Source organism: Thunnus thynnus, chromosome 4 (genome assembly GCF_963924715.1).
Source record: "Thunnus thynnus chromosome 4, fThuThy2.1, whole genome shotgun sequence".
In the NCBI taxonomy this organism is placed as follows: Eukaryota; Metazoa; Chordata; class Actinopteri; order Scombriformes; family Scombridae; genus Thunnus; species Thunnus thynnus.
Genome location: NC_089520.1, coordinates 31372140 through 31387193, shown reverse-complemented (window position 1 = coordinate 31387193; position 15054 = coordinate 31372140). Strand labels below are relative to the sequence as shown.

The 15054-nt window shown below is 38.5% G+C and overlaps 1 protein-coding gene across 2 annotated transcripts in view; it reads right to left on the bottom strand.

Annotated features, from left to right (window-relative positions):
* cntn4 (contactin 4) overlaps nt 1-13505 on the bottom strand; it is a 157926-nt gene extending 144421 nt beyond the window's left edge. Inside the window, exon 1 of one of the 2 annotated variants that reach the window (XM_067588319.1) lies at nt 12721-13505. The gene's annotated coding sequence lies outside the window, so the exon portion shown is untranslated. The remainder of the gene's footprint in view (nt 1-12720) is intronic. The other variant, XM_067588318.1, reaches the window with a different exon arrangement.
* Between the last annotated feature and the right edge of the window lie 1549 nt (nt 13506-15054).

Sequence of the window (15054 nt, the reverse complement as noted above, 5' to 3'; positions counted from 1 at the left end):
TTTGGTGGCGAGTGCATTGATCTGTCTCAGGGTGCTGAGGTGGAGTCCTGTCAGGGTACTCATACTCATAGAACTGTAGTAACTCTTGGTAAGTACTGTTTCTCCAGTTTTTTAAAAGGTCTGTTTTTACCATATCAGAGTCTTGCTTTGGCTCTCTCTACCCCTTTCAGCTCGACCTGATATAGCACCCCAGCAGCTAAAGATAACACACTACTGAGCGCCTCACAAACTTGCTCTTGCCTATTGCTTCTGTAATCTATTTAGTTACTTGATGCCAAGAAAATGGACGTTGATAAATGTTCTGGCTACACAGAGTATATCCAGCTGTGCCTTATTAACAAAATGTAGGTTTAAAGTGCTTACAGTGCTTCTTGTGTTAATAACATGATACACATAATGACACATTCCTCTTACATACAGTAACACTTTTCATTTGCAAGGACACATTTCAAAGAACTAGACAACAAAAGGAAAAGTTAAAACACTTACAAATAATAGATTTCACATTGCTTTTAGCGCCGAGTACATTGATTAAAAAAACAAATAGAAAAAAGAATGAAATGCTATCTTGACTGAATTCCTTCCCAATGTACTACTGTAACATTAGTAATGCTGCTGCTATAAATACTACCACTATTTATACTAGACCTTATGCCAATGACTTCTACTACTACCACCACTACCTGTACCACCACTATTATCACTGTACTGCTGCTACTAATAGCAAGTAATTACAATAATATATTGGTTTCACTGCCACTCAGAAATTATATATAGATGTGGCTGCAGTTGATTAAAAGAAATTATGATGTTAATGCTTCTAATGATTCTTACCAATATATGCAAATTGCCTGAAAATTGAAAGACTCAGAGTTCACTTACAGCTTAATTGAAAAACTTAGCAACTAACTAAGATTTTTTAATCACTTTCAGTCTTTGCTGCACACAGATAAAAAAAACATGTCTAAAGAAGACTAGGAGTCTATAGGCATGCTAGCACTCTGATCTTAGTACTTAGGCACAGTGGTGCTTTGAACTAAAGGCTAACATGCCAACTAAAGTGGTGGACCAACAGCCGACAACCAACCAACACTGCCATCTGCAGAGCTGCTAGCATGGCTATAAATCCAAAAGAATCTTTGTGAATCAATCATACAATGTCCATGTGCAAAGGGAGGCATCTGGCAATTATGTGGGTGGGTGCACTGTCAGAAAGTTTGGGCATAACCAGTTAAAATCACCTGCTTGGTTGCCCTTTAAAGCAGCGCACTGTGTGCCACCCAAAATTTAGTGATGTAGAGAACAGCCCAGAATCGATCTAGTACAAAAGCTTACTCCAAGAGGAAAATTATATCTTTGTGCAGGAGGTGCAGAATTAGCTCAAGTGGAGATAACCCGTTTGGTTAATGTACTGCACTGGTTCTAAGAGATCCATCGTCCAACGTTCAATGATATCGGGGCCAAGAGCCAAGCAAAACCAGTAGTAATCGAAGGGACAGTTTAGGTATAAGAGGGTATCTACCAGCCGGTTTCTATCCAGAGCCACATTTACAACTCTCATGTTGTGGCACTTAATGATGCTTTGCTGGCTGACAATCACACCACAGCCACATATTAAAATGGAAACAGTAAGTTATTTCAAGTCAAACTGGCTAATTTTCACCAACAGAGTAGGGAAGCTTTACAATAAAATCCCTTCATGTTCACATGCTGTGAAAATAGCAGAAAAAATAAAAATGACAAAAGTGTGGTGTGCTTTTGACCTGTTCAGAGAAAATGAGTGAGGCAAACACAAAAAACTACTGCAAAAGCCCACCATGCTGCTTGATGAAAGATTTAAAAATGAACATTTCTACACACAAATGTCGCTGTGTTTGAGGAGACAGTGGAGGAGTATGGCGCAATTCACAGGAGAAACAACCAATACCTTTTGAGCTGCAACTAACTATTCATTTCATGATCAATAATCTACTAATTATTGTTTTGGAATATGGATTAATCATTTGGTGCACAAAAGGTCAAGCTTATTTTTTGTCAACCGTTAATAAACCCCAAACTATTAATTTTGCAATGAACATTTATTTATATCTATATTGAGAAGCTGTAACTGGCAGATGTTCTCTTTACTGTAACTGCATGTTTGATATTTATGCTAAATCAATAATTTAATAAAAAAAATTTCCTGTTGAACAACTAATCTATTAATCACTTCAGCACAACATATCTTTGCTTTTATTAGCTCCCATCTTAGCTTTAAGCACTAAAACTAACACATTTAATTAGAAAGCTGTTGCAGCTCAAATCTCTGCAGACAGATACTAGAGCAGAATCCTTGTTGAAAAAGATTATATACCTAAAGGGAAACATAGCATACAAAGTGGTACAAGAACCTGAATACATTTAGTCTGAAAAGGAACATCTTTACATACCACCCACAAGGTTAAAGCTCAGTATTCTGGTGTCTATTGTCTCTTTATGGAGTACAACCTTGGCAGGTAATGCGGAGCATTTTTCCGGGAACTCTTTTTTTCTGTGTAAAGCTACCTTACATTCAGGCTTACTTAAAGTCTGGTTTCTATAGACTGTAGGCCTAAACACTCTTTTAATTACCAAAAACCAAAAGCAAATGTTGCATTTGCACCACTACTCTTGACTACTCAACTGAAACTTGATCAGGAACTCAGAGGCTTGGTCTGCTACGATCTTGGAAGCAGGTCATCAACCAGGAGGAGTGAAGCACTGAACACAAATGCTCAGATACATTTTTAGTCTTAACGTTAGTAGTTTGCTAGCATTTCATTAACTGTAGCAAACCTTGTGTTCCTGCTATTTCCACCAAATTTCTAAAAACACAAAATTTACTTTCGTCTTGATATCTGCTACACTCACCTCTCACCTTTTGCCATTTCACACCATTTAATTGGTTGAAATAATGACGCCCAGGTAACATAGCATGATTATGTTTGTCTGTTGGCATTTAAGTGCTCTAAGCATAATAGCAGTGCCAGTAACCACATCACTTCATCAACTCAAAAGCACTTAAAATGCACTCATGGGCAAAGAACTATCATATTAGCCCATTTATGTGTTTTAATTAGAATTTTTTTTTTTAAATTCATTATCAGTTATTAGATGTTTTAAAGCTGGTATCCAGGATGTTACTTCAATATGTTTTTTTAGAGATACTCTAAAAGTGCTATTTAGATGTTCATCATTGATGGCTTGTCCGCTTCATCAAAGACCATTATAATCAGAGACATAATCAATAACATACACCCAGGGCCCCTGTACAAGTGGGGGCAGTCTACAAAAGAAAAAAAGTTCTTTCCAACTCTATAATGCTACCGATAGTTTCTGTTGTCTCCTCTTTTCCTGTTCTTTTGACTGTTAATAATAAATAGCTGTATTACCAGCCACATCTGTAGCTGTTCTTGTTGCCGTCTCATTAAGCAATAACTGAGTTAATGTCTTCCAGTGTCATTTCCATACAGTCACCGTTCCTGACACCAGCTGTAGATCCACAGTAACGGGTGTAGTTGCAGCAGGACAATCATACAATGGCATCAACACCTTTGTTGTGAAATTATTTATATATGCCACGGGCTTGAGTTTTTTTTGTCTTTTATAAAACTGTACATTTTATACTTTATGCTGTTATATTGAGCTATGTGTGTCATAGAAAAGCCCAACTGTGACAGCTCTGTGAAATAGCTCTCTGCTGTGCATCCACATCACTGCTGATATGGGTGGCACTTTTGGACAGTTTTGATTTGGAGAGTGACTTTTCCAAACTGCATCACCCTGCCACATCTCAAGTACCAGTCCAATATTAAGAACACATCTACAGAAAAAAGTAACTAAGGCTTGACGGAAGGAATTTATTGTAAGGGCAAAAAATAGAATTTAGTTCCAGTAAAGGAGTGTTGACCATTGAACACAGAACTCATTTTCATCTGCACTATTTTATTTTAAGCATTTTAATATAACACCCGCTGCAGTTGTTTTTCTGGTGAGGACAGGCTCAGAGGTTTTTTTTTTTTTAATGCAGTCACAATTACCACCAACGTTCCTTAACAATCTGTTTAAACATTTCCAAATCCATTTCCTGCAGAAAAAAAATAATGATACACAAAAAAAACCTTCAAAGATATTATAATCAAATTGTGTTACTTCTTTTATAAAGGGAAAAATAGTGTTTAATGGTGGCAAATCTGAATGCAACCCCCACTATAAAAACAATGCTGTCGGCTTTAACACTGTACATTACTTTACAATTTTGTTCAATATTCTGTATATATTAAATAAAGCATGCACTTTAGGGAGCATTACAGCTGCACTAACAGAAAGAATACATTTGGACATAAAGCATGGGTTTCATTAAGGAAATAAGCTTCCTGGACGTATTCACATGGTGCAGGATACAGTAAATGCAAGTCATAAATCAATCCATAATTAAGTTAAAGAAACTTCCATATTTAAAGTTGTGTAGGAGCATTTTCAACATAGCCACACTTTTTATATTGATGCTTGATTTCCACCTCAAATGATACAGATGTATTGATGACTTGATGGCAAGACTATAAGGAAAAGAGATTATGTGACCTCTGAATATGAACCTACTGTAACATATGATTTTCTGGCACAAATGAATGAAATTTGGTTGAATGGGTTTGCATTTCTGTCTCAAATGGATAGTATTCTATTCCACAGCAAAGCAAAATATTCATTATTTTGTTCTTTTTCTCCCCTCATTGTCCTTGGTTTAAATGGATGAACCAACTAATTGCACTTTGATACAATGACTACAGAATCTCATTTATCTGAACCACAGACATCTGAAATGGTCTGCTAAACAAACAGTGCCTTTCTGGAATGCCTAATTATTTCATTTGAGAAACAGATGAGATTTTGAATACCTGCACTTAGCATCTGCAGTTCTCTCCAAACTTATTTCACTACTTCACATGCACGAGCAAGAAGTTCTTCCTAGTCGTAAAAATGCTCATTAGGGAATTTTTCCTCTCTGGTTACAAAACAAATCTTTAAGGGACTGCAGTCGGCAGTGAAATGCAAGTAATTATAATGACCAGAGACAACAAATCATAATATTGTCATTTAACAATTAGAAAACATTCACTGAGCAGCTGCAACATGTGTCCATTAACTAATCAGTGTATTTCCAAATTCATATTTAAAATCTGTTTTGCAGCAAAGAATTGATTTCAGACATCACATTGTTTGTAAATGTGGAAAACGGGACCTTCATCATGTAACCCTGGCTGATTAGTTTAATTCAAAACCTATTATATAAAAGTCTAAATATACATAAAAACAGCGCATAGTGGCAGTGAACATTTTTGGGGTGTTGTCTTTGGCTGTTAACATTCTCCAGAGGCTGTTAGTACCATGAAGGTGCCCTTGAGCAAGACACTTCAGACTGTAGCTGTACACAGCAGCTCGCATAATGCATTGAAAGAGAATGATGAGAAGTATTGTGCTATGAGATGAGCTCATTTTGATTTTTTTAAAAGAGGAAAAAAAATAGAATTACCAATAATGATATTTGCCAATTATAGAGTAAACACAAGAGACATACATATAAATACATACATACATATATATGTGTATATATATGTGTATATATATAGATAGATAGATAGATAGATAGATAGATAGATAGATAGATATATATGTATGTATATATGTCGATTGCTAATAGGAAGCTGGGCATACAAGGGGAAGAAGGCCACAACATACTGAATTCAAGTAGTTTGTTTCATCAAATAAGTTTTAAGCTGAAAGTTTAAGAGAGGAGGATTGTGTTGCAATATGATGGCATTTATTCCACAGCTGAGCTCCGCTGTACTGAATCTCCCCTGATAGAGAATAGATTGTTCCAAATCTTAGAAGATGCTAATGATTTACACGTCTGTTATATCTGTATCTGGATTACTGAATTTGACTGAAAAAAAAATCTAATTGTTATAGGTGCCAAATCCGGCTGATAGATACTTATGTAAAAACATGTGGGATGTAAATATATATTTGGAAATAACAGTAAAACAGAGGATTTCTGAAAAATATTAGAGCCAGCATGCTCAGGGTTTCACTTTACCCTTAGATGCATAAAAAGGTAAAAACTGTGCATGCTTTTATCAAGAGACACTTTAGTTTCACTGCAGTGTGGTACAGCTGTATGTGCAAAGTTGGCGGTGACTACACTAAAAAATAATGACCTGCTTGGCTTTTCCTACCACCCGTTTCAGCCACTGATATCACAAACCTCATCACAGTCAAACAGAACTCGGTCTGTACAATTTCAGTTCACCACAGATCCATCGGCCTCCAGACAAAGATTCACCTACAACTCTGAACAATTGCTCCATCAGTTGAAAATATAAGGAAATGTGTCCACTATTTTGTCTTACTATCTAATTACTTAAGCGGCTTAATTAACAAATTCCAGTTTTGCGTTCATGAAAATAACAAGCCTAATGTTGGATTTGTGATTGATTATGCTTAATACATTTCATGAAGGCAGCAGCAGATGTGTTATATTATTCAGCAGGAAACATCAACAAGCAGTGAAACATTAAAAACAAACAAATCTGTTACTTTATCATTTTGAGCCTGGTTTAATATTCCTATGCAATCCCTATAGTAACATAAAACATGTCTGGTAGCGTGGGTAACTTTACAGTGAGCTCATCATGCTTTACATTCTTATATGTCATTTCTAATGTTAATATTTTAAAATATTCCTAAAGAAACTTATATTAACTTTATCCAAAACTGATCAAGACCATGAGATGCAGTTGAAGAGCAAAAAGCTAGTAAGTGCACCTTGTGTAAAGATTTTCCTAGTTCAAACTTTCCTTGTATTTTAATTTATCATGTTATATATTAACATATGTGGCTGTTGTGTCAAACTGAGAACTAACACCCCCACTGAGTTATTGGCCATTACCGCCTGGAGGCTTTAGAGTATGACATTCTTCAGAAAATGACTTCTAAGTGTGTGGTTGAAACTTTCATGTACAGTAGGTGGTGCCAATAAATGTGTACCATTAACCTTCCGGTTCACATGAATTATTAAAAAAAGCTATTAAGCCAGAATATGGCTACTGCCATTATCAAATGCTTTTACAATATATTAGCTAATTCAAATTCCATTTGAGCCACAAATGTTGATTTGAATAATGTCATCGTTACAAGTGACAAGTTTCTTTTGACTTGCTGAAATCTTTTGATTAACAAGAATAACTTTCCATAAATAACTAAAAAACCTGCATAACCACCTTGGATAATATCACCTTGCTTGTTCTAATTTACTCTTTTCACTCAAAATAATCCTCTTCCTCTTATAATCAAGACACACTGTTTACTGTGATGCTCCAATTTTAGGTTCATAAACCCTTTTGTATGCACCACTAAGCTCCTCACAAGGAAGACGCACAAAGATTTTGTAGTTTTAGAAGAAATATAAAGGCAAGCAGTCTTCTTGACTGCCACATGGAAATATCATTCTTCACAAGGCATTGCAATAGCTAAATGAGCTATAATATATTTTATGTTTAAAGGAGAAAGCCATCAACCTGTGGTCAATTTAGCCCCATTCACTTTCAGTCAGAATGGAAAATTCTCCCCAAAATCTAAAAACCAAAATGATCCAACCCCCAATGCCCCCCCCCCCCCCCCCAAAAAGCTCATAGTCTGAGTGCTTGTCTTTTATAGACAGTTATCAATAGAGAGCAACACTGATTACGGTACATTTGTACTATTCTTTTGAGTCATCTCAGCATGTCTAGTCAGTCCTTTAATCTTGATTCAGACAAAGAAAATAACAATGCCCTGTGGGGAACACAATTTTACCGAGTGCTTACATTGTACTAAATGATGGAGGAAAGATGGCTCTCATACAACAGCCACACCCAGTGGAGCACAATAACCCACTGAAACTGCACTGTTGTGGATCCTCAGTAAAAAAAAAAAAAAAATCCACGTTAAAGTGAGGTATATTAAGAAGAATCATGATCGTGAACCTCATCCAGAAATTGCTTGGAAAGAAGGTGTTTTGCAGGCTTTATATAAGTCAGTTTAATAATGCAGTCCCAGCGTTCAGATGCCCCCCCCTCAAGTTGGTTGCTGTGTGTCGTTGCTCTTTTTAAGCACTTAAAGCCATTCCCAAGGAGAGGCAGTGTCCAACAACGTTTGAATTAGGAAACGTTGGCTGTGAAGACTACCCCGAGGACTGCGGTGCCTTGAAACCAAAGGCCTGGAAGTGACAGAGCGTCATAAAGCATCGCTAAAGCGGGGAAATTATTCTAATATGATTGGATTACAAATAGGGCATTTAAGGAACCAATGAGACTAGATAAATAGCAGGAAATGGAGCTGTCTCACTGAGCGGTCTTGGATCTTTTTTTATCATTTAAGTATTAAAAATGAACGGAGAGATGGGACTAGGTAGATAACACTGAGGAGCTCTACTGTATTATAGTCAAGTGTACTTATTCCTGATAGCTGTGGGCTCCCAATTCACAGCAGTGTGCGCAAAAACGCTTTTGATGGTGAAGATGAGACGTGTTTTTGTGTAAATTACACTCATTCATGACCTTCCTTTGACTGAATTAGGCAACAATTCTTCATCCTCTTAGAAGTGAAGCAGTGGGTGGAAGATTCTGCATGCAGATAAAAGATTTGTTTCAATGAGATCCAGTCTGTGCTTTACAGGCAAACATCAAACTGAAAGGAGCTCATTTTAAGAAAGTGCCTTTTGGAGATTTTTTTTTTTTTTGCAGTAATTGTCTTTTTTAGCTGATGTTTCAAAAAAAAAAGAAAAAAAAAAAGAACCCAAAACGCACTAAATTGTATCAAGTTGTAGCCGCACAGTGAGTTCTCTAAATTATTTTTCCTTCTATGCTGAAGCCACAGCTGCTTTGATACAGTAAAAACAAAATTCATCTTTTATTTATCTGCTCCATGGCTCCTGACACTCCTGGAGTACAGCCTAATCATAACTATCACACCTTTTTTTTAAGAGTTTGGGTAAAGAATAAACATGTAATTTTCCACTATCTTGCTTGACAGGCAAGATTTTTTTCACCGCTCCCTGTTCAGCTTGTCATACAACTCTATCTACTGCCAGATTCAAAAAAAGTAATGCATGGCATACATAAAACCACACAGCACTGTGGTAAAGTAGTATCAAGGGTCTGCAGCTTCCTCATCCATTATGGTGTTGTGGAAAATCTCACAGCGCTGTTTACTTTGAAAACCCAGTAGAGTGAAGCAAAAAAGCAGTGGTGCTGAACGACTGACACTAAGCATTTGTTTTTATTTGCTGCTCGTCACCGTGTCTACTTGTGCGGAAGGAACGCGACCTGATGGTTGGCGAGGTGGTCGCAATAATGCACACGTCTCACATGTTACATTGTCTATCGGGGTGTGTGCGAGAGAAGTGTAATGTGAGGTCACGCACAAGGATGATATGAGGATACCCTACAGCAGTGGTTTCCAACCTGAGGGTCAGGAACCCAGCAAGTGTTGTGAGATGGATCTAAGGAGTAGCGAGATGACTACTAGGGTATGAAAAAAGAAAAAGAAAAAAAATCTACAAAAAACAATGTCTATTTTTAAAAATTTCTCTAATTTTTGCTTTTTCTTGTGGAATGCTGCATATTAGGGCTGCAACTAATGATCAGCAATGAACATGACCAATGAATAAACCCGTTATTTTCTCGATTAATCAATTCATTTTGTCTAGAAAATGTCAGAAATTTTTGAAAAATGCCCATCAAAATTTCCCAGAGACAAAAGTGACAGAAACATATTAGAGCTGAAATGATTAGTCGATTCATGGATTAGTCAGCTGACAAGAAATTAGTCAGCAATAAAATATTTTTTTAATAGTTCCAGTTTCTGGAATGTGAGGATCTGCTGCTTTCTCTATCTTATAAACAACCATAAACTGAGTATATTTGGGTTTTAAACTGTTGGTTTGACAAAAAGCAATTTGAAGAAGTCACATTGGGCTCTAGGAAAAATATGATGGACATGTTTCGCTGTTTTCTGATATTTTGTAGACCAAATGATGAATTGATTAATCGAGAATCTGCAGATTAGCTGATAATCTGATGATCATTAGCCCCGTTTGAAATGTCTTATTTTGTCAAGCCAAAAGTCAACCCCTCCCCAGAACTATTCAGTCTACTATCATAACAAAGAAAAGCAGCAAATCTTCAGAATTTGAGAAGCTGACACCAGATTCTTTTTAGGGCATTTTTGCTTGAAAAATGACTCAATTAGTTGATTAGCAATGGTTGCATGTAAATTTTTTGCCAGTTGACTAATCCCTTCACCTCTCCAGGCCTCTTGAAAGCAGTTCTACACTATTTAAAGACGTGCACTCTGGCGACGGGTTGACAGTAATTATGATTCATATTAAGGGGTCACAAGCAATTTAAGGAGTCAGTTTAGCAAAGAAGAATCCTCAAAGACTGAACTGCCTGTTTTGCTTTAACAGTTATATTTAATAACCAAAAAAAATCAGTATGGCACCAAATTTAGCCAAAGAGATAGAAAACTGGTGAAAGCAAAGTGAAAGATGAAGCAACAAGTCTTAGTACCCCCTCCCTCTCTCCCTACTGTACAGTTTAAACTACTGACAGAATGATGATGAGACCATAATGACTAATGTAAAGTGCCCATGTGGCTGTAATGTCAGTACATACAGGATATCCTGTGACAAAACAAGTCAATATGAAGAGTAAAAGTGTAACAGGCTCTTCTTACTGTATGTATGTAAGATAAGGAGGAGACAGCCACACACTGTAAGTTCTCCATCATATCTCACACAGAACACTTTGTACAAAAAACCCACAGTCTACCATTCCATCTGTTCCTTGAACTAGCTTTCCTGGAGAGGCATGAAATAAAAATGACCTTGATGACACATTTCTTCGATACTTCCTGCGGAAACCACGCTTTGAAATTTTTATGGCGCGCCTCTAAAATGCACCTATCCCTGGATATTTTTAATGTCACTTCTGTGCTCCATCACTTCTGACAGGCTTGTTGGCTCTCAGGCCATCTTCGACCATTAAAAGGCTGTTTTCCTGTGAGGTTGCATCTGGACAGAGACATCACGCAGGCACCAGATATCACTTACGCTCATTAGATACCAGTCAAACTAAATGCTGCTTAGAGATGCTTCTGCAGTTATTGACATTTGTGTAGCGTGAGCTGATGCCAACTTGCGGTTCAGCTTCTATCTTGATTGTTCATGTTTGTATGGAAGGATTTTAGTCATTTGGTAAATTAGTTGCACAATCCACTCCTCACTCCCCGGACTAATTCAGCCATTTTTAAAAAAAATATTAAACATTTATGCTTAGATCTCAAGAGAGTCTCTGCTGTCTTGTCTAAGGCTTTCGGTGAGATACTGTGCGCTCATGTTCACAGATGAAGACTGAGCTGTAGAGTCATCTTCCTGAAACCCTTTAAGGTGAAGTTGTCTCTTTTTACTCTGCTAACCTTCAGAATAAGTTTGGCTCTTGTCAAGTCAGACGATAAGTTTATGCAACAGATCATACAGAGTTACTGTAGCTGCTCCTCAGTCAGCCATGGCTTCTACAGACTTGATGGTGAATGAACAATGCACGCACATCATCAGATAGATGCTGGTATGCAGCACATGGTCTGCTCTGACTGGTTGTTATCATCACACTGACACATTTCCCTTGCACACTCACTGCACTCAGGGCTCATTTTTATGTTTCCGAAAGCAGAAAATTCTACCGGAGTCACTTTCAGTTATCATTCCAGTGAGCAATTTTGGCAGAAGTTTGGCACGTCGGATGTGCTGAAACTGCACAGATGTTCATATCTATTAAAACATATTAAAGTGGCTTTATGGCATTTGCAGGTCATCAGACTCCAGGCCCAACACAGGCTGCCGTGACCACTGGACAGCTTGCACAGTGACTGACAGATGCACCGATTAACACCATTGGAGCAGTGATACAGTGACATAAAGGCTGATTCATTATGATGTCATGAGCATCACACAATACGGGAAGTAACACAAACAAAATCAGAACTTAAAATAGCAGTTTGGGATTACTTTTTTTTTTTTTTTTTTTAAATCCTAAAGGTGTATAGGCTTAATGAAGGTGTGTTTAACCCTCCACTATTCAGGAGTGAATCTAAGAGATTTACATATGCTGGTTTAGCGTTGGTTTTCTCCCGGTTTTTCTGGCTTAATCCCGCGGTATCCAGGACTAGACGGATTCTCGTGGCCGCGGTAGGTGGTCAGCAGCAGCAGCAGCAGCAGAATAATCAACAAATCCGCGGGGATTATTCAAGGAAGGGTCAACGGCGGGGATTACTGAACATCTGCACTGATCGGAGAGACGCTCACACACCCGCAGATTACTTTACTTCCACCATGATAGTCCCACTCTCACAACAAAGTAGACAGGCAAATCAGATCAGCAGTGGGTGAAATTCAGAGAAGGCAATCCCGGCTGCTACCACCCTTATCGAGGTTTTAGTGTAATCTGTAAAAAAAAAGTTAGGATGGAGATTTTATTTCTCTCTGAGCCGCAACTACTGCTGAGCTGAGCGAGATTTAACTTGAGGCGTTGAAGTTACTATATGAAAAAGAAGGGAATGATAATTAGAATATAAAAACAACAACAACAATAATAATGATCTTACCTGTCCTCGCAGCAGTAATTTCTCAGAGGATTTCACAGCCTCAGATTAATCCGTATTTTGTCACTAAACAAAATTCTGCACACAGACATCACTGTCGAGTCGCGGCGACGCTGCTGGACAAAAACATCCGTCTGACTTGTGCGCAAAGATGCTGCTCTTTCTTTTGTTGCGCTACATTCACGGGTTGTACTGTGCTGCTCCGTGCGGCACCACTAGTGAGCCTCCATCCTGCCTCTCTCTCTCTCTGTCTCTCTCTCTCTCTCTCTCTCTCTCTTCCTCTCTCTCTTTCTCTACCTCTTTCTCTTTCAGTGTCAGTAGCACAAGTATCTGACGACGTGGCGTCTCGCAGGTCGGATATTGGAAAGTGAAGCCTCGGTGTGCTCACTCCGATGCGTCAAGTCTTCCTCCCTCATCAGACAGTGCTGGAGCGGAGCGGGACGCACGCACGCACGCGGCCGGCGAAGAAAGAAAGACAGAGGGGGGAAAGGGGAAAGAGAGAGCGCTGTCTTGTCTGTCTTCCCAGACCAGCCTCTCACTGCTCCGGCCATCCAAGTGGAACAGACTCCCTCCTCCTCCTACTCCTTCCTCACCAACACCATCTCCTCCTCCTTCTCCTCCTCCTCCTCCTCCTCCTGATGCTGCTGTTAGGATGTCCAAGCAGACTGGGATGTTGATGGACCAAATACCTTTCGGCTGGCTTGTTATAGTGTAGTAAACAACCGGTAATACCTTTCAACAGTGGTACAAAAAGCACACACTTGATACAGTACACTGCCTACTTTTTTGATTCTTTCCAATGATTCCTGTATGCATCAACTCAGGAGCTCAGAAAGAATACTTGAATCCTCAAGTTTAGTCTGGTATCTTATCTTTTGTTCAAGCAAATAAAAAACACCTTCAATAATTCATATTGCTTCACATGAAACTTCAGACTTATGTGTCTGCATGTTGAGACTAGGCAGAGATAAGTTTTTTTTATAGTTTGGAAAATGGCCTCCGCCTTAAAAAATGTCCTTGTTTGTTTTTAAATCCATGTAAAGCTGGTATTTTTCAAGTTTCCCATCTTTGCACTATAGCTGTAAAGCGAGCTATTCAGTTCATTTTCTAGGTCATGTCTAACAACAAACACCCTCACAGATATGGAGGTAGGCTATGTGGGACAAAATCCTGTCAAATGATGCGGGCCTGTAGCCAGGTGCATCTGTACGTCTGTTTAAGGGTCCTTGAGAAAAAAAAAACAAACAAAAAAAACCTTTGGGTTCCTCTCTTGTCTTACTAAACTTCAGTTCCTAGTCTGCAAATGTCTTTTTTGAAAAATAACAATCTCTCTTGTGCTCAATTTGGATTCAGGAGTGCCTTGATCCCAGAGAGAGTCATTCAAGTTACTTGCTCATGCTCGGATTGTTGAGAAAACTCTGCAACCGCCCACAGGACCAAGAAGAACAGTTTGCATACACCAAGTTTCCTTGAGGAAAGAACTGTTGCATTCCTATGATATAACATACATTTTCCTGAATGAAATAAAGATAATTGTTTAGTGATGATACTGATAACTAGTTTTGTCAAAAGTCTTTGTCGCTTAGACTTTACAGACAGAATTGGTAACCTCACATGGAGTCCAGACACTGGTGATGGTGGTCGCTGATGACTCTGCTGAGACTGATAAGGCTGATGAGGTTGATGAAGTGATGAATCTGGCGAAGACCGGCGGTGATGGGGAGGTGGCGGGGCGCGCATAACGGCAGCATGAAAGCACTACAGGTAGAGAGGGAGAAAATATTTTTAAAAAGACAGCCACGAGATGAACAATGGAAGTGTGCTGCTGCGCTATTGGATACAGTAGATGTGACCAGTTGATGTGAACAGCTGATGGCTCAGTTGACAGCCCCTGATAATGACAGCAAAGAAAATTATGAGTGAGTATGTGTGAGAGATGTGAAAGGCATGACGCTATGAGAAACTACAGGCTCATGACTGAACTTTCACTACAGCTCCTTAAGTCTAATAAAAACAGAAATGAAAACTGCACCTGGGGGTCATAGTGACACCGTGAAGTGCAATCAAGTCACTATAACCTTAATCTTGAGTGCCACAGGTACAACAAGTCCTTATAGTCATTTCACATACCAGTCAGTGTTCCCATTACAGTGAAGAACATGCAGTAAGTGTAGTTTTCCCACAAACACCACCGGCTAATCAAATGTTTCTCTCACTCATGTGAATGAAAACACCTCACAATCATTCACCTCTTTCTCTGCAACCCTCTGACCATTCAATAGAAAAAAAAAGGGCTACCTTCAATTAAGCCGAATTGCCTGAAAGGATCGATATTTG